General features: G+C 41.7%; 1 protein-coding gene across 2 annotated transcripts in view; it reads left to right on the top strand.

The window, feature by feature from the left end:
• LOC137433928 (electrogenic aspartate/glutamate antiporter SLC25A13, mitochondrial-like) overlaps window positions 1-7,500 on the top strand; it is a 147,222-nt gene that overhangs the window by 5,165 nt on the left and 134,557 nt on the right. The window lies entirely within an intron of this gene.

Genomic DNA, 7,500 nt, shown 5'->3' with positions numbered 1-7,500 from the left:
GATCAAATAATGATTGGTATGACATTAGCAATTATCCATTGATGAAATTGAGTGATCAAAGTGAAAAAAAGTGATTGGTTGAGTCAGTGATCCGATCACGTGGGTCCTACACACGTTATTGACGCAAAGATCGCTAGAGGTCTTCTCAGAACAATGACTGTACGTTAGAAAACATAAACGTCATCCACACTGTCCGTGATGGACCTATAGCTCCATACTTAAATTGAGGTGAAAATATGCCTAAAATTCCCAAAAAATTTCACCTTAAATTATTCAGAATAAAATATTGAAAACGGCATGATTGTTATGTTTTTATGTGACCATAATATCACTTCTCCAGAAAATATAGCAATATCATGGGTATATTACACTGTTTTGACGACAACAAACTTGTAATGTGCGAGGTTGTAAAAAAACGGGGGGGGTGCTTAACTTAATTCTTTGTGTATATTTAGGGCCATTTTCGGGGCCGCACTATGTAAAAATGTTTGATTTTGTTATTTTACACCCAAACCTAGTCATGTTTGGTATCAAATTGAAGGTCTTGATGAGAGGAATACAAATATAACAATTTTATGCAAAAAACGATGGTTTGATAATTAGTTTGTATTTTTACATGAATGAAATCGGAGGTCTAATCGTGGGTCCCATACTAGTAGTCTAATAATATCCTTTATTTTCTTTCAGATGACAGATAAGAAGACCAGATTAGCAAGTGCCATTTTTGGTCTTGGCAATGCTTTTACAGAAGCAGATGGTACATTGACAGGAGTCCGCCTCCCAACTTGCCGGCAGGTTCTTCGATGCGTGATGTGGTACATCCAGAAAGAAATATGTGAAGGCAAACAAACTCAGCCACTGAAATGGAAATCTGCCAGCATCGTCCTTATCCAGCTGAAAAAATTCTACACTAAAGCAAATATTCCTATGCTTTCAGACCATCAATGCTGCAAACTAATACTTGACCTTCTTAATGACAATAACAAATTGCGTCAAATACCTGTTTCTCGCCGAGAATCTCCAAGCACTTTGGCTAAGTTGCAAACCATGAATGAACGTCTTGATAAGACCTTTGGTGTATGGACAAAAGATGCAATGACAAACATTAAGAATGAGGAAGATAGAGTATTTTTAGAGTCAATGAAATCTGACAGAGTAGCCTCATTTGGTGGTGTTGACAAGAAGAAAGTTGATAAAGATCATAGAAAAGAAAAACGCCTCTTAGCGGAAGCTTCAAGACGAGAACGTCATGAATCATCCAGTGTACAAGAGATGACAATTAGTTCTGTATGCTCTGATGATAGTGACTGCAGATAGCTTGGAAGAAACTGAAGAAGAGGCGATTCCAGAGTTTCAAAGGAAGCGTAGTCACCACAGATCAACATATGCAGGTACATCTGCCTTTATTCCTCATGATATTCTGAAAAGACATTCAGTTGTGTCTGTTGCTACTCGACTAAACATAACTCCTGTTCAACAGGTTGCGCTCACCAAAGCTGTAATTCAAGAGGCAGGAGGTGATCCACGTCGTGTGGCCAAGTCGTACTCAACTGCTGATAAGGCTCGACGATCAATAACAAGTGCTATCGCCAAAGATATTCAAGAAAATTGGATCGCCCCAACAGCTGCAACACTTCACTGGGATGGCAAGCAGATACCAACGCTCACAAACAAGAATGTCAAGGAAGAAAGATTGCCAGTGTTGGTTGGGAATGCCACTGATGTAAAGCTACTGGGGGTGGCTAGATATCCTCCTGGAAGTGATAGGTCATCAGGTGACATCATTGCCGAGCACACTTACACGTATCTACATTCATGGAAGTGCAAACAATCAGTTGTCAACTTATGTTTTGACACAACAGCATCAAACACTGGACACGTTACAGCTGCGTGTGTTACCATTCAATCAAAACTGGACCGTGCTCTTCTGTGGTGTGCATGTCGCCATCATGTTGGAGAGGTAATCCTGGATCATGTGTTTGACGTTCTCAAAATTGAGGCATCAAAGTCTCCAGAAGTATCTTTGTTCCAAAAATTCCAGAAGAATTGGGAACGCATATCGCATGCAAAGAATGAAAGTTTAACCAAAATTGACATTTCCATGTACAATGACTATGCACAACAGCTGCTTTTATCCTGCAAAAACAAGGTTTTAAGCACAATCCGCACAAGCGCTTCATACTGTAGGGAAGACTACAAGGAAATGGCACAACTCTGCCAGGTAGTCCTCGATGATGATGTCACAAAACAAGGAACACTCCACAGACCAGGGGCCATGCATAAAGCAAGGTGGATGTCAAAGATTCTTTATTCCATCAAAATATGCCTACTTGAAGAGCAAATTTCTCTACTACCTCGAGGAACTGTAACAACACAACATCAACAGAAAAAACTGAAGGAGTTTGTTGTTTTTGTTGTTTATATTTATTGTGATTGGTGGCTCATATGTCAGTCTGCTTCAAATGCCCCATGGTTTGATTTGTGCTTTTACAAGACTCTGCTCAACTATAAAGCTGTCAACTCAACCATTTCAGTCAGCGCTGTGAAAGCCTTTGATAGACATTTGTGGTATTTAACCCCAGAACTGGTTGTTTTGGCACTGTTCAGCAATGCAATTCCTCAAAAGGATCGTCGTGCCCTTGCAGATGTGTTACTGGCCATACAACCAGATGAAATGCCAAGCACTCCAAAACACCGCTACGGTTCTGGATATGGCAAACCGTCATTTCCAAAAATTACAGAAGCGACAACCCTGGCTGATCTTGTGAACGAGGACTCGTGGTTTACAGTAAACCTTCTTCACCTAGATATGACCTTCCTAACAGAGGATGTTGACACTTGGCAGAACAATGAGCACTTCAAGGCAGCCAAGTCCATTGTGGATGGGCTTAATGTTGTGAATGACCCTGCGGAGAGAGCAGTAAAGCTCGCAACTGATTTTGTCTCAACTGCAAGAAGAGAAGACCACTTCCAAAATCTTCTTCAAGTGGTTGAATGTGACCGCAAAGCGAGGCCAAATTTGCGGAAACGAGCAAAGTTGGAGTAGTGACATTGGCGTTGTGCTTAATACATTTTCAAACTTTTAATCAATGAAAGTACAATACTACAACACTGTACTACAACTTTGTAATATGAAGAACGATTTTGGTTAATTTTACATTGACATGTAAGGTTGTTTTAACTGTTTGATATTAGGCATTTAGTAAAAGTAGGACTTTACTTTTGTATATAGGTATAATGGTTAATTTTACATTATCTTGTAGTTAATTTTACATTATCTTGTAAAGTAGTTTAGCTGTGGCCCTAAATGGCCCTAAATATATAAAAGTGGCCGGTGGCCACCCAGGACCACCTCTGATTTCATCTATTTTTTGCATACATACTTCTACCAACAAGTGTAACATTTGAGGGAATAGACATTAAAATACAACAACTTTTTGAAAATCATGGGGCGTTTGATGCACCCTAATATATATATATATATATATATATATATATATATATATATATATATATATATATATATACATATATATATATATATATATATATATATATATATATATATTAGTCTAGTAGGAAGACTAGGTCCCCCTGCACCCCCCGGAGATATACTTCTAATCAGTGTTTCTAGATTGGAAAAAATGTGTAGAAAATGACTAGCTATGGCCCCAAGCTGAAAAAATGTCCCACATACCATTTTTATGCAAATTACTGCTGCCATTATCAAAAAAAACGATTTTTGACATATCTCAGCCAATATTGCAGATAATTGAAAAATGAAGGTGTCTAGACCCATGTTTTGAAGGGCATAGATCATGATAGAACTATTCATAACATGATTACATGTGTCTATGGTATACTAGTATGCTAATTAGTGCTTTATTTACAAAATAATCACAGTTTTACGAAATAATAGACTCATATTAAGGTCCGTCTACACAGACGTTAACACAAAGTTTTATTTTTCTAAATATTACAACTGTCAAAATAGTCCTAGCACTCAATGTGACCACTCTTCTCTTGCTTGTTTTAGATAAACATCATTAGCATTAGTGATTCTACACTGAGTCAGTCATCATCATTTTCATCGAAATCGTCAGAGTCAAACTCTTCTTCTCCTTCCTCTTCCTCCTCCTCTTCGTGCTCTCCTGTGTTCAGAAGATCCACCAGTGAGGTTGGTAGGATGGGACCACTGGACCACATTGGTTTCAACAGTCCTTCATCAGTCCTTATCCATCCTTGCTCCTCATAAGGTTTTGGCTTTTCGATGATAGGTTGATCGGCTCTTTTGTACAATGCTACGCGGTGGTTCACACGCTGGATGTGCGGCTTCAGGGCAGACTGGCATGGAGGAAGGCGAGCCAGATCAACCTTGGACTTGGATGTGAGGGTCTTGTCCTCTCCCACCATTTTTCGTAGCAGCTTGGCACGGACAATGTCCACTGATGACTCGCGACTCTGGCCGTACATCACACAGGTGAATTTTTCTAACTGCCTCTCCACCTCAGGGTTGGCATCCCAGTTGTCACCCAGTTCACCGAATGCCCTGTGAAACCTGGGATTCTTCTCCAGCTTTTTCAAGGGCCCGACTTTTCCCTTCCCTTTGAAGGCACTGGTGCAGTCTTCTCCGCTGAACACATAGTACCCCAGGAGAGTGGCACAGTAGTCCTCTCCCAGGGATTCTGCCAGCTCAGAGACGTTGACAAGTTGGCGATGCTTCCCTGACCCTGTATCCAGGTACACCGTCAGCTTGATGTTGTGGGCATGGTGGAGCAGGATCAGGAGGATGTCTGTGTCCGGTGTTCTGACTACAGCGTTCTTGTATGGGAGAGTTTTTGGTGTGTCGACCTTCAGGCTACGCTGTTGTGACCTATTGATGGTAGGTAGCATTCGGTCCTTGCTGCTCTCGAACCCGGGCTTGACCTCCTGCACCATGATTCCTCCAGCACTGTTTACAATGTTGCTGCCGTGCACACTGGTAGTGGTTTTATTCAAGTTGTCCCACTCACAGTGGAATACAAGGTTGCCCTCTCCTGTCACAATTTGTGGTGTACGATAAGTTGAGACTTCATCCAGGACCTTGGCGAGAGCAGTTTCCAACTCCAAGGCGAAATCGTAGCTCTCAGAGTGTCCAAGCCTGTGTAGTATTGTGGTGAGCTGTTTGCTTCGGAACAGGTGCCTTACAGTCACACAGAGGAGAATGTGCTTTGGTAACTTCCATTTTCCATCTGACACTGCACGGCACAGATCTTGTCCAATGGAGAAGACCAGACGCTTCACCTTTTCTGTCTCGATGCCCTCCTTGCCAGTCATTAGCACGCTGAGAAAGCGGACAAGGTCTGGAGGTAGGATGTCTTCAGGATTGAGCTCCATGTCTTCAGCTGTTGGTGGCCATGGTTGGTCTTTACACTCTCTGAAAGCCTGTAGAATACCCTGGCGAAGTTGGAGGGCAACATTTTGGTTCTTGTTTGTGCTTCCGAGTGTGAATGCTCGTGCGAGAGCATTGGAAACTGTTATGTTTGAGCTGTGCACAAGCCAGAAAGAAATGACATCACATTTGTCATGATCAACCTTCGTGAAGTGGATATGCTCCTTGATTGGGTCATTCTGTAGGCGTTTCAGTAGTTTCTCTGACCGATAATTTGAGTTCTCATATCCATTCAGTTTCAGTTCCTCGACATAGAGCAAGCGCAAGGAAGAAAGCTGTAGAACTTTATTCTGCTGGATGACCTGGGTTTGAATGTGTTCCAGTACTGAGTTGAATGCCTTTTCATGGGCGGCTGACATGCAAGCCTGCTCCTTTGGTGCTTCGGCTCTGTGAATCGCACGCTCATAGTTGTAGAATGCTGTGCGGAAAGCTTTAAAACATGACGGATGGTGTTTGGCCTCACATGCAAAGAGGTCTTTGTTTTTCACCTTTCGATGGAGTCGATAGAGACCCATTTTCTCAGCCCGTGTTTCGATTTGCTCCCATGCATTTTCTTTGTTTTTAAAGGATGGGAAGGTTGTAGGCCTCTCAGTATTGCGATGAGCATCTTTGGTCTCAACTTTCTCACAAAATATACACTCTGGCGGGAAGATGGGTTCAGCAGAACCTCCTGGTTTACGAGGAGAGTGATGCCATGATGAGGTTGATGGCCCTGGTTCTGTATCATCTCCCAGACGATGAAAGTGGCGGACAAAGTGCTTATAACACTTGCTGTGATATCCTACTCTTTCTAGGTCATCAGGAAGAGTTGCCGGGATCTGATCACATACTGATTGCATACGACATGGGGAGTCATGCGGTTGGTTGAGACGTCTATCCCGGATCTTTTGAAGCAGTTGCAGTTTTTCTGAAGCAGATCCTTTAATTTTACGGAGGGGCGTGAAATCCCCATGATCAGACATGGATGGTACATGAAGGATGCATGTAGGAGGAGAGCTTTGGGCTGCAGGTTCTACACTCCGTTTTCTTTTGGGCATGCTTGCTGTCGATGTCTACCATCACTGTTAAATGACAAATAAGAAATCACGAATGATGTTAAAAGTGCCTGTGAAAGGAGGCTCTGAGTTTTCAGTGAGGTAACAGAGGTTCTGAGTCATGTTCTACACTAGGGTACTTTTTAGCTGACTAAACCATGTTTAGTGGCATCAAAAGTGCTAATAGCTAAAACATCTAAATTCTTCCACACTAACGTTAGCTATCTAGGCCAATGAAACATTGTGCTAAGTTACTGTAGCTAGCTCAGCTGTCGTGCCTCTTTCTGGTTCAATTCATATACAGAAGTCAACAGATATGTCTCATGTTTGGCATTAACAAAAGTTTAAGTTACACCGACATTAGGAACATACTGTACATAGATGAGGCTAGCTTTAACGTTAGCTAACATGGTGCTAGCTGGCTCAGCTGTTATTCTGCCTGTTTATGATTTCATGCAGAAACTGAAGTCAAGAGTGTGAGTAACATTATAGTTAGCATCTTACCTGGCTAGATTGGAGGATGAATACCAAGAACAACACACAGATGGAATGGAAGACTGAACTTTCAACTGAGGTATTCAATAACATCAACGTTACCAATTGATACGAGCGCGCGACATTACCAATTGATACGAGCGCGCGAGCGCGCATGTTACATGGATGGAAATGTAAAATGGCAGCTATAGCAGCACTAATTTGGATCTCTAGTCTGTCATTTCTGCACTGTGATTGGATAACATAAAAAAATATGTTTGGGAGTTAACAGCAGGAGTTGGTAGATTTTACGTGGGCTGGGTGAGAAACCTTTAAATAAGCAAGTGAAAATCTCTCGCAATACAAAGTCAATGGTGGGAAGAAAAGTTGAGTGGTACCAATGTTACTGCCAATGTCCCGCCCCTATGCAAGACTCAGGAGCATCTTGTTGACATTTAACCTTGAAAATACCTGGGTTTAGACCCCTTATGTACCATGTTAAGTTATCTGCAGTATTAACGTATCCTTATCATTTGTAAAACTGATTATTTTGTAATTACA

Source organism: Myxine glutinosa, chromosome 10 (genome assembly GCF_964187855.1).
Source record: "Myxine glutinosa chromosome 10, kmMyxGlut1.1, whole genome shotgun sequence".
NCBI classification, from domain to species: Eukaryota; Metazoa; Chordata; class Myxini; order Myxiniformes; family Myxinidae; genus Myxine; species Myxine glutinosa.
This window is presented reverse-complemented; position numbering and strand designations above follow the sequence as displayed.